We start from the raw sequence: 16,055 nt of genomic DNA on the forward strand, positions 1-16,055 counted from the left end.
CTCATTATTATGACTATGTTGATGTAATGGTTGACAATCACTTTGATCAAAATATTGTAATGGCTTCTTAAAATGTAAATTCTTCAAACTTTTAGAATTCATTATGTCAAAAAGATCATTAAATAAATTTATGAAACGAATAGTAGCATCGCTATCTTTAAATAAATAGATATTCATATTTTTTAAAATTATCAAGGAATCAGCAACGCTCTTACTAAATAATTGAGATGCAAGACGAACTTTCATTTTCTGTTTTTGATAATTTAAATGTTTCTTACTTAATTTATTAGCTAAATGAAGTCCCTCTTCTTCTTGAACAGAGTGAAGTTGTTCAAAGTATTTCCAAGATACTTCCCCATCTTCAGAAATTATAGTGCAAATATCTCCTAAGCAATTTCGCACTAATTTTAGCATATGCGCTGGATCCAAAAATATAAAAACTTTTTCTTCAGTAACAGGATGTAAGAAGTAAGTCTGCAATTTGTTATTTTGGAGATCTTTATCTATATTAAAACCAGTTAATTCTTTCATAATGCTCATATTTATAGGTGCACCATCAAACGTCAAAGAAACAACATTAAGCTTAAATGCATGCAACAATTCTAAACTTTTCAAAATAAGCAATTTTTTTGTATCAGTTTTTAGTGAATCTATAAAAAAATAAGCAAAAGGAATTTTCCATGCTGCATTCACACATACAACAGTGAAAACCAGAACTTGTTTAGCTACTTTATTTGAATCAACATTAATATATTTTTCCATTTCACCAAAGTCAACCATGCCATACACTTTTGAATGCACCCGTTCAATTTCACTTTTTATATCCATTTCATCGAATATAACAGCCCCGAACAAAGGATAATCAACAGCTTTACAACGTTCTTCAATTGATTTTAAAGCTTCTGTATTAAAGCCTGGATTTCCTTCTACAGAAGTGTACCATTTATATAAGGTTTTTGGATGAGGTAAAGCACATTCGAATTTTTCTCTTACATAATTATAAGCTTTGGGACTGTAGTAATGCAATGTTAGTGCAAAAGACCTTAGTTCAGGACTGTATTGCTTACTAATAGTTTTAGCCTCACATTTTAAAATCATTTTTTTCAATAAATCTTTATTAGACTTACCCATTTGCTCTAAGATGTCTAGATAATTTTTATTTAATTTTGATTTTAGAGAAGATATAACTATATCAAAATCTGGCTCAGACTTTTTTTGTTTCAATTTGCGTTTTAGATTTCTTATTGTTTGTTGACTTTTCCGTTTGTGCTCCTCAAAAGATGCTTTTAAATATTTTATTGTGTCATCTCTGTCATCCTGAAGATGTTGAGGACTGACAGATGTTGAACGGCTAATATTTGAATATCCAGGCAAATTTTTTGGAGAAGTAGTACAGTTGTCAAAAAGTTTTTCATCCAGCACTGTATAATGTTCTTGAAGTTCACCTTAAAATAGTATATTGTTCACAAATTTTTCAAATTTACAATAAAAATTTACAATAAAAATAATTAGATAATAATGTAAAAATTCTAACTAACCAGCTGATAAATGTTCTTTTCTCCTAACAAATTCTCCAGTGAATTCATCGAGAAGCATTTGTTCATCAGCTTGCATGGACATATTTTTATCTTTATTGTATTCCTCATTTTTAGTATTTAGTTTCTTGGTACAATGAGTATCATTTGATGAAAATGATGCTTCTAAATATAAAGGTTGGTTATCAGAAGAAAATGATGAATTTAAATAATTCTGTTCATTTTCAATGTTTTCGTATTGAAGAGTACTATCGACAAAAGCATCACTCTAAAAAAGTAAAAAACTTTCAATAAAAAAATACTGATGTTTGTATACCAAGCAAAGTTGAATATTATAAAATTTTATACATAAGGTACTGCGTTTTCACGTAAAAATATTTTATCCAAAGTTTTATTTATATCTTCTGTTTTGAAATGTAATGAACAAACTGATGCAGATTTTTTTAGATTTATATTTTCATCCAATCCAATATTTTTTAGCCACAAATTTCTTTTATTTATATCTTTTGGTAATCTGTAATAAAAACAGCATTTTTTAATATAATAAGAATAAAATTATATAGTAAGATAATGTTTCAAAATGTCTTTTCCAAGAAAAATTTTACTCGATATAATATATGGAACCTAATCTAAATAATAAGATGAATTTCTTACCTATGTAAACTAATTTTTAAATTTTGCTCTAATGTTTTTTGAAGTTCGCTTTTTCTTTCATTTTTTTCATTTGTCATGGAGCAGCCTGGTACTATACATCTAACCATTTTTTATAAAATTTATAGTACAATAATAAAACCGCCTAATCTCTTGTCACCCGTTATGTATGGCACCACTACACGAGTGTAACCATGTCACAGACACAGAATCTCTGTGTGAGAATCGCTACATCAATATGGCGGAAAGCAGTCCCCCCCGCACGCTTGAGTTACCGTCCCCTCTCGCCTAAACTAGGACTTTAGACTCAGTCCCTCTATTCCTTAGTCCGTGGATCCAGGGGTATAAAAGCTGGACCCGAGAGAGCTCTCCAGCAGTGATGCGATATTTCCCACAGCGGTCCCGGCTCCGCTGCCTCACACAATCTTACAGAAGCGCTACGTCACGTATCCGTGTGAGCTCGGCCGTTCAACCAATGGAAGAGAGCGAACGTCTCCCTTCCACCGAGCCGACACAACAGACGATAAATGCATGCTACTTGCATGTTAAAAGCAAGCGTTTCTGATTTAGAAAAGAAATTCTGAGGCGAGTGGCTGGAATATTAGAGATCACCTGTTCGAGACCTGCTTCGTGCAACTTTTTTTTCTTTTTTCCACATTTGTTTCTAGCATAGTAAATTATTAGATAATATTTTTTTGCCCAAAAAAATAATATTTTCTATTTATTATTAATATTCGCATATATTAAACTAACAATTTTAGAAATAATACAGATCTGCTATTGTTAATAGAAAAATGAAGTTATTTTACAATGTTGCAACAAAGTGCTAATTTAACATATGTGAATATTTTTAATAAAGATAAAATAATTTTTTTTAGCCAAAAACATTATCTAATAATTTGCTTAAAATAAATATCGAAAAAGGAAAAAAAGTTACAAAATCACAGTTTTCAAACACGAGATTTTTAATATTCTTGCCATTTGCCTTACTCGTTTAGCCATGCTTGTTATTTTACATTTATCAACATGAAAGATTACACGCCTGCAAAGCTTTTAATTATTTATTTTAAACTACTGCATATTAGCAAGAGTTACTGCAGTAACTACATATACATGTACTGTGGAGATTAGTGGAGGAACACAGTAGCATATTAAAAATGCAGTCAAATAGATGTAGATTGGTAATTTTATTAGTACTATTAATAAGTAGTGGTCTTCCGCACCACCTTTGAGGTTCCACTTATGGCGCGTTCGATTTTTTTTTAAGTGGATCGTCGCCTGGAGCCCTATTGTACCACTTTTTTTTACACCTGTTATTTACAGGTTAAAATAATTTACAGTAGTTGACACTGTATTTTTGTATCTATATACTTACTGTACTTTGTATACTTGTATACTTTGTATACTGTTATAGCCACTATGGCTCACAATTTGTGTACAATTATTTTGTTTTGTGTTAAATATATATTTTATTTTAATCATTAATCAAAATAAATTGTGTGAAATTCTTTCAATCCGTACCTGTGAAACGAATGTTGTCGATACTTACCTTATCCGTTCTGCATCCGGTTGATCCATCGTCTGTGCGCAAGGTGAACCTGTGAACAAACAAAACAAAAGGGATTAGAACAAGATACATCGCAGCATCTCATCAGGCGTCATCGTCCGTACTAAAAGAAGCGACATCCGATCCTGAGGGTCATGGAAGGACGAGGCAAGAATTTCAACTTTCTCGTTTAAGAGGTTAAAACGAGTGGCGACCAATCTACGGCGAACGTATTGCTGCCTGCGACTGGTGAGTCCTGAGTAATCTATCTCCATAGGGCACGTCCGGTCACACCCTAATTCAAATTTGAGGGGTGAAACACCCTTTTGAAAAAAAAACGGGTTTTTTCTTTTTGTGTGAATATCACCAAAATTGTAACAAATATCAAAAAATGTTTCAAATAGAAGTTGTATGGTTTGTAATGAGCTTATAACTGTTTAGTTGAATTTTCAAAAAATGTAATTTTTTTTATTTATCCCCACCTCTTATTTTTTCGAATTTTAAAATTTTTGAAATGACAAATGTTTAAGCATTTTTTACGCTGAATGCAATTATATATGATTTTATTATGTTCCGAAATCGTATCTTTCAAAAATGAGTCATCAGTATCACATTATATGCGTCGCGCTGCATGACGCATCGTTTATACCGCACTTGTGTTGCGCAATAGTCGCAAAATAAATATAAAAATGACATGTTATCACATACTTCAGAAAAAAAGTTAACTAAAATTGTTGCTAAAGCATTCCTTTCACATTACACCCTCATAGATAATCGCTGTATTTCGTGTGCAGTATATTTTATATACTGCGATACATTCTACACACAGTTACATTCTACTAAATTACTACGATACTTTTAAACTATAAAGTATTATATATAAAATCTTGAAATATAAAATGTATATTATAAATATAATATACATTTTATATACTTTATAGTTTAAAAGTATCGTAGTAATTTAGTAGAATGCAACAGTATGTAGAATGTATCGCAGTATATTAAAATTATTAAAAGACTAAACTTTACGGAATTTTATATTTCAATTCATTGTCAAGTCGGGTCAAGAGGGTAGAGTCGGAGTGGATGTTGAATAGATTGATTCGTTCACTGTTTTTATTTCATAAATTATTTTCCCGTAGTCACTACAAGCGAAACTTCAGTGTAATATGCGCTGATAGCTAACTTGCATATGACAACGCGCTGCACACAAAATGCAGCGATTATCTATAAGGGTGTAATGTGGAAGGGTGCTTTAGCAACAATTTTAGTTAACTTTTCTTTCTCAAATATGTGATAACATGTCATTTTTATATTTATTTTGCGACTATTGCGCAACACAAGTGTAGGATAAACAATGCGTTTTTTTTTAATTTTTTTTTTAGGTGGGAAAATCCTTTATGGATACCTGCGGCCTTGGGGGAGGTACCGCGGGTCATGTGGGAATCTCCCGGAGCGTCCGGGGCTACCCACTAAAACCCCACTGGTGACCGTGCTCTGGCATTATCGGGAGCACCCAGGGCATCGCCGAACGGCATTCTTCCCGGGTGCCCCCAGCCCGCCACTTATGAAAGCGGCCCTGTCCCTAGTCCCTTCTAGCACTGACTCTTCCCAGGGCCTGTCTATCTCTTAGCGGCAAGGTAGAGTCACTACTACCCCGCCACGCCCCCACGGGTTGTTTGGAGGGCGGGAATGGTGCCTGGGCCCCCGCCCAAACACCAGCCCCCCGTCCGGCTTGAGGGCGGGGCCGACGAAACTCCGTCTGTCGCCCCACCCTACCTCAGGCCGGACCTACTCTCTCTTCCCCCCCCCCCCCACCGGCCGTTTTGGGTGTGGGTATATCCCACATGATTGTTCCCGTCCCCCGATCGGTGGGAAAGTACTCCCAGCCTCCTCTAACGGAGAGGCTTTAGGGGGAAAGAAGAATTACCTCCTCCTTTCCCCCCTTTCTTTTTCTTCTTTTTCTTGTTTTCCCGGCGCTCAGCCCTTTCGGGGGAGCGATGAGACGAGATAATCTCCCCCAGGCCGGCCAGGAAGAATCTACTCGCCTCCCTCAGCGGAGGAGGTTTTGCAGCTTTTGGGGGCGGTCCGGAAGCCGGTTTGCCATTCGGACCTCCGAGGTGAGTTTCCAATGTGGGTACTCCCGAGCCGCCTCCGCCGCCACTTCCCTTATCATTCCAGTCCCGGCCACGTGGTCGGAACCCTCATATGTCACAATCATCTTTTTGGCCACCCTTTCTTCCCGGGGTGCCTCTGACCTCGTACAAGATTTGGGTGCGGTCGTACCTCCGATCTGTCCACCCTCTTTTCATCCGCGTGGTCACCTCCTCTACCATCAGCGAAAACTGGGACTCTCTCAGTCCCCACCGCGGCATCTCGCTGTTCCATCTGAGGATGACTCTGGAAGTGGTGAAATTACCCCCTCCAGACCCATTCCCCAGCGGAGTCCCTCCCGCTCGAGGTCCCGACTGTGTTTCCGTCGTCCTTTCGGCTTGGCGGCGGGGAGGGAGAGCCTCCCGTCGTACTGGTGACATGAGCCCGCCCTCCATGCCACCGCTTCCTTCTCCCATTCATCCTCTATTTTGCGAAGTTCTCGCTCCGTGACGACTCCCGGTTGAGTTGCGGCGGATGGGGAGCCCTTTCGTCCCTCCTTTCTCTTCCCCTTCTCTTCCCTTTCCTTTCCGCGCGCGCGTGGGGGTGTTATGGCTGCCCCTTCCTTGCCCGCGTGGTGGCGACTGGTGGTGGTCGTCTCCGCCCTTGTGTCGGAGAGGGCGATACCGGTGGCAGCGTCGGCATCCGCCTCTCTTGCCGTCCCACCGATGGAGGTGAGGAGGCGACAACTATTTGCCCCTTCATCCTTCCTTAAAGACCTTGCCTTTCCCCCCCCCCCCGCCTCCTTGGCCCTAGATGCCTATGAAGGACGTCCTTTTCCTCCGTCTCTGCCTTGGGGGGATTTCTCGTTTTTTTGACGGGTATAGCTTCCATCTCCCTTCCGCGCAATTCCACCATGGTTTGAGGAAGCACCGTGCTCCTCACCCTCGGTCGGAGGAGGGCAGAGGTTCTATTGATCCCTCCACTCTCCCCCCTTTTTGCGTCTCTCTCCTTCCTTCGTGGGTGGGTGAGCGGAACAACCGCCTCCACCCCTCCTCGCCGTGGCGACCATTGATCGCCCCTTCCTTTTTTGCTGAGGGGGGAGTGCCGGCCGGCCTACCGGCCTCCCCTCCTTTTTTCACCACGGTGGGGGCGAAAGGAAGGCGTTGACTTGCCTCCTCCCCCAACCTCTCCATCCTTCTCAGGGGAGGGCGCAGACGCTACCTCCATCTCTATGGATAGAGGACTCGAAGGGCAGCCCCCTCCTCCATTTTCATCGTCCGTTGGTCAGGGTAGAGAAGGGACACATCCCCATTCCCCCTTTTTTCGGGGATCCTCGTCTTCTCTCCTCCACCTCCATTTCTAGAGGGAGCGGGGAATCAGTCCCCTTTTCCTCCATTTTTATAGGGGAGGGGTCTGAGGGAGGACTGGCCCCCCTTTCCTCTTCTCTTCCTCCTTATTCGCTTCCCTCGTGGAGGGACGACAGGGCAGGAACGGCCCCCAATCCGCGTCCCTGCCTTCCTCCTCGCAAGCGGGACAGCGCGCTCTCCTCTGCGCGCATGCCCTCGTTAGGTGATCGGCGTTCCCGCAGTGGAGGCAGTTTTTACTGCGGTCCACCGCCAAAGGGCACCTCCACCTCTCATGCCCCCTCAGGAGGCATTTGTAACATCTGGAGGGGGGGGTCCTCTTTCTAACGGGCATTTGACCGCCCGCTCTGTAGGTCTGCGTCCAGGCGTCACATCTGCTTGGCGCAGGCCCATCCACCAATTTGGAGGGGGGAGGGGGGATTTACTGTCCATTCCTCCGGAGCTTTTGCCCTCTCTTACGTAGCGCGCTTGCGCGCGGCCTTCTCTAATCTCCAGGAGGACAAAAATTTTTTTAATTCTGAGCCTCCGCCTACAGACCGCCATCCGCGGTAATCATTTCGTTCAGGGCGCCCGTGTGGCACGCCCTGGATGGCCCGTCGTGAGATGACGACAAGGGGGGCACCGGGACCAAATATCCCCCTCGCCGGCTCTTGGGGTTCCGAAGCCCCTGAGGCGGTAAGTTTATTCTCTTTGTCGTCATCTTATATATCTATTTCGTTGTTATTTTTAACGCAGTTGTTTTCTGCGGATTTGGAATCGGGGTTTTCCTTCCCCTAGAGCAGTTGCCGACCAAGACCGACGAGTCTGTTCTACCTGGGTTATTTTTACGAGGTTTCCCTTCTTCTCGCCCGCAGCCCTATTGGGCTAAAGAGCCTGGCCGCTCCTCTCCTCTTAACTTGGGGCTTAGCCTCACCCAGGAACGCAAGCTCCCGCCGCGCCAATCCGCGTGAACCCCACACGGGCCCCCAACCAGCGACTGACCCATTCGGGGAACGTTCCAATCGACCAGGAAGAACCCGACCCCATCGGCCGCCTGCCGAAGGCCCGACATACGGCAGCCCCCAACCACCGGCACGCACCGGAAATGTGTCCCCAGCGGGGAACGCGCATTTTCCCCGGTAAGACGCATCCCGCCGCGGCCGCCGTTGAACGCCACCCATGCCAACCCGCCACCCCATCAAGAAAACGGTCGAGTCACAGGGCCCGCCACGGGCGGCCATATTGATAAGGGTGAGTATAAGGATAAGTGTAGCGTGAGTGTGTGAGTGTATGTGTGCGAAGGAGTGTGTGCGTGTAAGTTACAGTAACCTTACCGTAATGCGTGTGTATGATGTGCGTGAATAACAGATGAATGGATATGCATGAGTGTACGAGTGTGTTTTTGGGCGGACGGGACCCCCCCCCCCCCTCCGTATCTCTCAATGCACGGGGATTCCCCGCCAGTATGCATGGCCCCGACTTCCGAGCATCTTCAACAGGTAAAGGCGCCCAGGAAGTGCGGGGCCAGAAGTCCGTATGTATGTGTATGAATGATGTCGGTGTATGACATGAAGTTCGCGGGGCCGGCTGACCCCTGGCCGAACACGACAAAGAGCCCACAATCCCCTTCCTTTTTTGGGAAGAGGGATAATTCCCCCCCTTCTCCTCTATTTCTTTATTTCCAGAGGTACCCCGCCCCGCTCCCCCTCGTGCAATGGGGGGCCAGCCGTTATGCCGGAACACCGGCGTGCTAACGAGACTGGCCAGGTCCCGGATTTTTTATCTAGGTTTACTCCTCTATCTTGGTGGTGTGTTTACCACACCTAACGGGTCCAGGCACCCGGGGGTTTGTAGTCGGAGTCCCCATCTCCTACCGGCGATTGGGACGGATCCCTAAGGAATCGCCGGGCTCCTCTTGTTCCCTCCATCGAGGGAACTGTGCACTCTTGGCACCGTAGAAAAATCCCAGCGACCATCTCACGGTGAGCCTTTTTACCACGACAAAGTGGCACACGACGAGGAGAATAAACGATGCGTCATGCAGCGCGACGCATATAATGTGATACTGACTCATTTTTGAAAGATGCGATTTCGGATTATAATAAAATCATATATAATTGAATTCAGCGTAAAAAATGCTACAACTTTTGTCATTACAAAAATTTTAAAATTCGAAAAAATAATAAAAAGATAAATTTAAAAAATTACATTTTTTGAAAATCCAACTAAACAGTTATAAAACCCATTACAAGCCATACAACTTCTATTTGAAACATTTTTTGATATTTGTTACGGTTTTGGCGATATTCACACACAAAGAAAAAACCCATTTTTTTCAGAAGGGTGTTTCATCCCTTAAATTTGAGTTAGGGCCGCTATAAAAAAATATGTGTCTTTTCAAATTGTATGTTTTACAACATATTTCAAGGAGAATCAAATCGGAGGAGGGGACACTTGTGAACGTTCCGTTATTAGATATAGATGATGCTTCATGGAATAGCATTGCATCTTTTTCTATCGTTTACAAAGAGAAAAGCCAATACAGTAATAAGCGTCGCTATACTGTATTAAAACAAGGTTGGACAGATGTTATACAAAAAGCATGTTGGGAAAAAACTAAATTACCTTGCGCATATTTTTTTAAGAGAGCAAAGATTTTCGATCATAAAAAAAGCGTATACCTAAAAATAGTTGGCAAATACAATGCATGTGGCGCAATTTTTGAAGGACATTGTTTAAAAAAGCCCATTCTTGGTCACGGTATTAAAATTTCTATGAAAACGACAGATACTCGAGGGGTTCCCAACGTTAGCAAACGTATGCTTAAAGGATTAGAAAGACAGGTAATTCAGCAAAAATTGCTTTCTACAAAGGCTGCTAATTGGCGTTGTAAAACAACAAAAATTATGACATATGCAGTGTTCTTAGGAAAGCCCGTCAAAAAGCTAAAGATAAAGATTTAGGATTATACAAGGTACCTGATCCTCTTATGTCATTGCAACAAATGAAATATAACGTAGAATTTGCAAGCATAATACGAGAAATAGCGCTAGACTATTTTATTGCATGTATTGGTCGCTGATGCAGCTCGACTTGTATAAAGATATTATAAAAACTAAAGTACCTTTATCGATTGACGCCTTTTTTTTTTTTTTTTTTTTAAAGTGGAGAAATCTTTTATGGATACTCGTGATCTTCGGGGGAGGACTATGGGTTATGTGGGAGTCTCCCAGGAATGAAAGTTCCTGAGCATATCCACTAAAACTCCACCGGTGACCCACTCTGGCCGTATTTGGAAGGGTCCAGGGAACCGTCAGTGGCATTATTTCCTGAACCCTCTCGGCCCGTCGCTGTCAGCGACCCCTCTCGCCCGGGCTGTGCCCAGGTTGCCCTGTTTGGGTTTTACTCTGTTGTTATAGTGGGTGAGCAGGGTCACCTCGCCCTCCCGACGGTGATGGGGGCGGGATTGATGCATGGACCCCCGTCCGCGCACCAACCCCTCCTCCAGACTGAGGGCGAGGCCGGCGGAACTCTGTCTGACGCCTCACCTCTCAGTCTGGATCTTCCCTGTATCCCCCACTGGCCGTAATGAGTGTAGACATAAATTATGCCAGCCAATGGGGGAGTACTCTCAGCCTCCCCTTTTATGGGAGGGCTGTGAGGGCTTGGGAAGAGGAGGAAATTCCTCTTTCTTTCTCGCCCCACTCCTCTTACTTTTCCCTTTGTCTGGCCCTTGATGAGGGAGGGCAGGACAAGTGAATCTCGTCCATATTCTCCCCCAGGCCATCCAGGAGGAACCTGCTTGCCTCCCCCAATGGTGGGGGAGGTTTTGCCAGTTTTGAAGGCGGAGGTCGGTGGCTGTCTAGCCAACCTAACTTCCAAGGTGAGCTCCCAATGTGGGAACTCACAAGCCGCCTCCTCGGCAATCCTCCTCAACCCTTCCACGTGGTCGGGACCGGAGTATTCTACCTTCATGTTCATGCAAGTCCTGGACCTGCTTATGAGCATGAACGTGATGTGGCGGGTGTCTAATCCACGAAGGTGATCCCACCCTCACACCACCCGTTTCGCCACTTCCTGGCCATTAGGGGGGTGCCGCCACCAAAGGATGACTTTAGAGGGGGTCCGCCTCCCTCCACTCCACCCCCCGGTGCCAAATTGTCCTCGTGGGAGGGGACTATGTAGGAGGGGACTATGTTGGTGGCACTCGTCGACCGTGTCACCCTTGTCAATTCCTTGTGAGTGGGGGGAGAGCAAAGACCCTCCCCCTCCTTCTTTCTCTCTTTCTTAACCTTTTTTCCCTTCTTGGGGGAGGGGGGAGGAGAACCCCGCGTCTTCTTGACGGAAAGGATTTTCACCCCCCTCTTTTTCAACTCCGTCACCTGAGTTTGGGGGGGCTTGGTGCTCCCCTCCCTTGGTGATTTGGAGAAAAACGTGGGAGGATCCGTCTTTCCCCTCCCCCTTATCTCCTCCCTTCTCTTAAGGATGGGGATGGGAGAAGGGCTTTGAAAGGCCCCTCCATCTCCTCCCTTTCCTTCCTTCTCCTGAGCTTGGGGGAGCTTCGTGCTCCCCCTCCTCGGTGATTTGAAGGAAGACGTGGGAGGATCCCTTAGTCTCCCCCCTGTCTCCTCCTTCCTCTTTAGGGTAGAGATGGGAGAAGGGCTTTGAATGACCCTTCCCCCCAGCCTTTTCCTCCATTGCAGAAGGGGGTAGTGATCCCCTCCTCTCCTTCGCCGATGTTGGACTTGGAGGTATCAACTCCTCATCCTCCACCTCCATAGCATAGGGGTCGGGAGAGAGGGTTATTGGAGGGATGGAGCAAGAAGAACTCCCTCCCTCGACTCTCCTCCCTTTCCCCGATGCGCCCTCCTCCTCCACCTCCATTGCTATAGTGGACAGAAGGGGGGAATAATCTTCCCCTCCACCCTTCCCGCTGAGAGGGGTTCTGAGGGGGAAGTTGGCCCTCCCCTTTTCCCCCTTCTCTTCCTTTTTCTCTGTCGTCCTTTCGGAAAGACAACTGGGCAAACGCGGCCACCAATTTGGTGTGCCATGTCTTTGCCCGCCTCTTTGCAAGCCGGGCAGCTCGACCTCCTCTGCGAGCATTACCCGAGCTTGGTGGTCAGCACCCCCACAGTGGAAGCAGCATTTGTTGCGGTCCACCGCTACGGGGCACCGCCATCTCTCGTGCCCCCTTTGGAAGCATTTGTAACATCGAGGGGGGAGAGTGGGGTCACCTTTTTCCTCTTTTTCCCCTTTTCGAGTGAGCAACTGCCCCTCATTTCTCCGGGTCTGCGTGCAGGCATCACGTATGCCCGGCGCAGGCCCCTTCTCCGTTTTGGAAGACAAGAGTTCGGGGCCCTTTTCTTCAGGGCATTTGCCCCCTCTTCTATGCGCTTGCGCGCATCCTCCCTTAGACGCTTGCGCGCTTTCTTCACGGATCTCCTCCAGGAGGATGAGGAGGATCCATAAGATCCTATGGGCTTCCGTCCACAGGTCGCCATCCGCGGTAGCACTTTCGTCCAAGGCGCCCGCGTGGCACGCTCTAGATGGCCCGTTGCACAATGACGACAGGGGGGGCACCGGGACCGGATACCCCCCTCGCCGGCCTCTGGGGTTCTGAAGCCCCTGAGGCGGTAACGTTGTCCTCTCTGTCGTCATTATTTTTCATCACTGTAATTTGTTAACGGAGTTGTCTTTTTTGGGTTTTTTATCGAGGTTTTCCTTCCACTAGGACGGTTGTCGACCAGAACTGACGAGTCCGTCCTGCCCGGATTTTATCTTCGGAGTTATTCCTTCTCCTAAGGTGTGCTCTTGAACACCTGTTGCCTCACCCCAATCCATCCTGGGACCGAAATCCCGATCCGAAAAGGGAGATCATTGACCCAGGGGAGCCTTGGCACCACGACAAGGTGACACACCGTCGTCAAGGCGATTGACGCCACTGGGTCAATAGTTCACAAATTAAAAAGACCTAATAATCAATCCAATGCAATTTTCTTGTATCAAGCTGTTGTACCAACTGCAGAAGGAATATTTCCTGTTTTCCAGATTCTTTCAGAAAAACATGATGCAAATACTATATCTTATTTTATAAAAGAATGGCTACGATCCGGTGCTTCTGCGCCGTATGATACTGTAACAGATTTTTTGTTTGCTTTACTAAACGGAATTTCTTTAGCCTTTAACGAATGTAATTTAAAAACATATGTAGACTATTGTCTACGTCATCTTTCTGGCAAAAGTGTTCAGACCACAATAAGATGCTACATTCGTGTAGATATAGCTCATCTGATAAAAATAATCATGAAGTGGAAGTGTTTTAATGATAAGCTTCCGCGCATTAGAGATTTTTATGTCTGGTGTATTGGTCTTATTACAACTTGCAAAATCAATTCAGATTTTTAAAAAATGATATCAGCTGTTTTTATAGTTTGTTTTAGTGATGAATGTGGTGACAATGGAACTGTATTGTAATAAACAAGAAACTTTCCTTTTAAACGCAATTCAAACATTTTTGATAGAATTAAATGAAGAAAGCGACGATGATATAAATACCTCTAGAATCCAGTGAAGATCTCGACAAGGAATTTGATTACAATTGTCCACAATTAATAAAAATATACGATAATACTAAATTAATAGCTGAAAAAACGCATTTATTAATGCGACCCAATCCTTATAACGCTCCAGAATACACAAAATCTTTCATGCGATTGTGTCATTATTATGTTTTGTGGACAAACGTAATGTCTAAATGCAGTAAGGCAAATTATACTGTAGCATCTTCAGCAAAATCAGAATCATATTTTAATGAAATCAAAAATATTATACTGTGTGACGATAATAAACCTCTTAGGCTCGATAAATTCATTATAAAACATGTTAGTTCAATTATAGCCACATGTAAAATTCAACGTGCTACTTATAATGCGACTTTAAATACACATGACGTTTTATCGGAAATATCTAAAGCCGCTGAAAGCTTAGATTGTTCTACTTCTCCGACAAAAGCGGTCGAATTATCAGAAAATATGAATTATATTTCAAAATTTCCAGTGACATTTACAGGAAGAAGAAAACTGGCGTGGACAAAATAAAAGAAGTATGCGGACTAATGATAAAAGTATTTCTTCTAAAAGAGGAAAATATTTACGGGCTTGTCCAAACGTTACTTTAATCCACAATCGTCCTTTACGCAAACGGAAAGATATCATAATACAAAATGGCAATTTACTTGCTTCTGTAAAGATAGAAAAGACAAAAGTTAAAGTTATGAATACCTGCTCATTCTATTCACTCATTGAACTAATGACCAATGGGTATTCGGATTATAGAACATCAAAGACAGGAGGGAATAGAATTTTCCGATTTTGAATTTTTTCATTAATAGTTACTGATTATGCAACGAACAATATTACAAGCAAATGGTACATTAAAAGAGCACTTTATTTATTTAAGGCCCCTGACAAACTTCTCGCAAGCATACTTGATTATTATTTTGTTCCTATAACATATCAAGTTTAATCTCAAAGTTATTACATGATGTACCAAGTAGAACAAACGAGCTTACCTGTAAGAAATGTAAAACTAACCCTAAGATTATTAAATCAGTTCTGCAAATTGATTTAAAGCCGATATTGACCGAAGGATTGAAAATTGGTTTAGAGAAAAGTGTTAATAAATATTTTTTAATCACAAAGAAGAAAGTTCATTGTAACTCTTGCAAAGGTTATGGGTATGAATATAATGAAACAGGCTCACATCTGTTAATTGATACAGAATATCCTTTTATCAGTATGCTTCAAATAGATCCCGCATTTTTATCTGAAATATCTTTATCTGAAATACCGCATTTTATTATGATAAGAAATATTAAATGTTTTAATCGGAGTTATACATTTTATTCCACCTGAAATAAAAAATGGTATTGGCCATTAAGTTGCTTTTTGTAAGACAGTAATTGGATCATGGAAACAGTGTAATGATGTAAAATTTAAAGCAGATCTAATTCCCAATGGATCTCTATCAAGTACGCTTGTTCGACCAGCAATTATAAGGTATGTTAAAATATAAGTCGAATTAAAACAAAAGAGAGAGAGATATTTACACAATTTCAGAAATCTATAAATAAAAATAATAATGCGCCTGTGCGCACGTGTGCACACACATACACACACACGCGCGCGCGCGCGCAACAGAGAGGGTTTGGAGTCATTAAATATCGCGGGAGTGACAAACCGTGAGGTCCTGATCTCTGCCTGTGTCACAAACACGCGCGCGCGCACGCATGCGCGCACACACACACCAAAGAGGTGTAAATCCGACCGCGCAATATCCACGTTGTACATCTTGGGTAAAGCTAATCTTGTCACAACCAAAACAAGTTATATTTTATTGCTTTTATTGCTTTATCTGTCCAAAAAATTGTCGTACATATTTAGAACCTTTCCAAAAAAACCTGTCGTATATATCTAACCAAAACAAAAATTATATTTTATTGCTTTATCTATCAAAAAAATTGTCGTACATATTTAGAATCTTTCCAAAAAACCTGTCGTATATATCTAATAAATTAAAAATTTCAAAAAAAGCTATCCTATATACTTCTTACAAAAAAATGTGGTATCAGGAAATGGCACCAAGTGGGACTAAAGAAATATGAAAAAACTTGCACACTATTTCTATAAAACTCTTCTATAAAACTCTTGTACATAAAGCTCTTGCATATATAATTAATTATATTATATACTATATTTTATCATATTTTACATGTACTATACTATATATACTATATATATTATTAGATATACTATATATATTATAAAAAAATTTTTTAAATATTTAAAAAATAAAAATATTTATTAAAAAACGCAAAAAAACTTGGCG

At 42.6% G+C, this 16,055-nt stretch overlaps 1 long non-coding RNA gene across 1 annotated transcript; it reads right to left on the reverse strand.

Moving 5' to 3' along the window:
• Positions 1-480: 480 nt before the first annotated feature.
• Positions 481-6,884, reverse strand: LOC136998339 (uncharacterized). Its single transcript, XR_010888905.1, has 3 exons — positions 2,190-6,884; positions 1,884-2,049; positions 481-1,803 (listed from the first exon to the last, which is right to left on the reverse strand). It is a non-coding gene; the product is annotated as an uncharacterized lncRNA (long non-coding RNA).
• Between the last annotated feature and the right edge of the window lie 9,171 nt (positions 6,885-16,055).

The sequence above is a fragment of the Linepithema humile genome, chromosome 3, assembly GCF_040581485.1.
Source record: "Linepithema humile isolate Giens D197 chromosome 3, Lhum_UNIL_v1.0, whole genome shotgun sequence".
NCBI lineage: Eukaryota > Metazoa > Arthropoda > Insecta > Hymenoptera > Formicidae > Linepithema > Linepithema humile.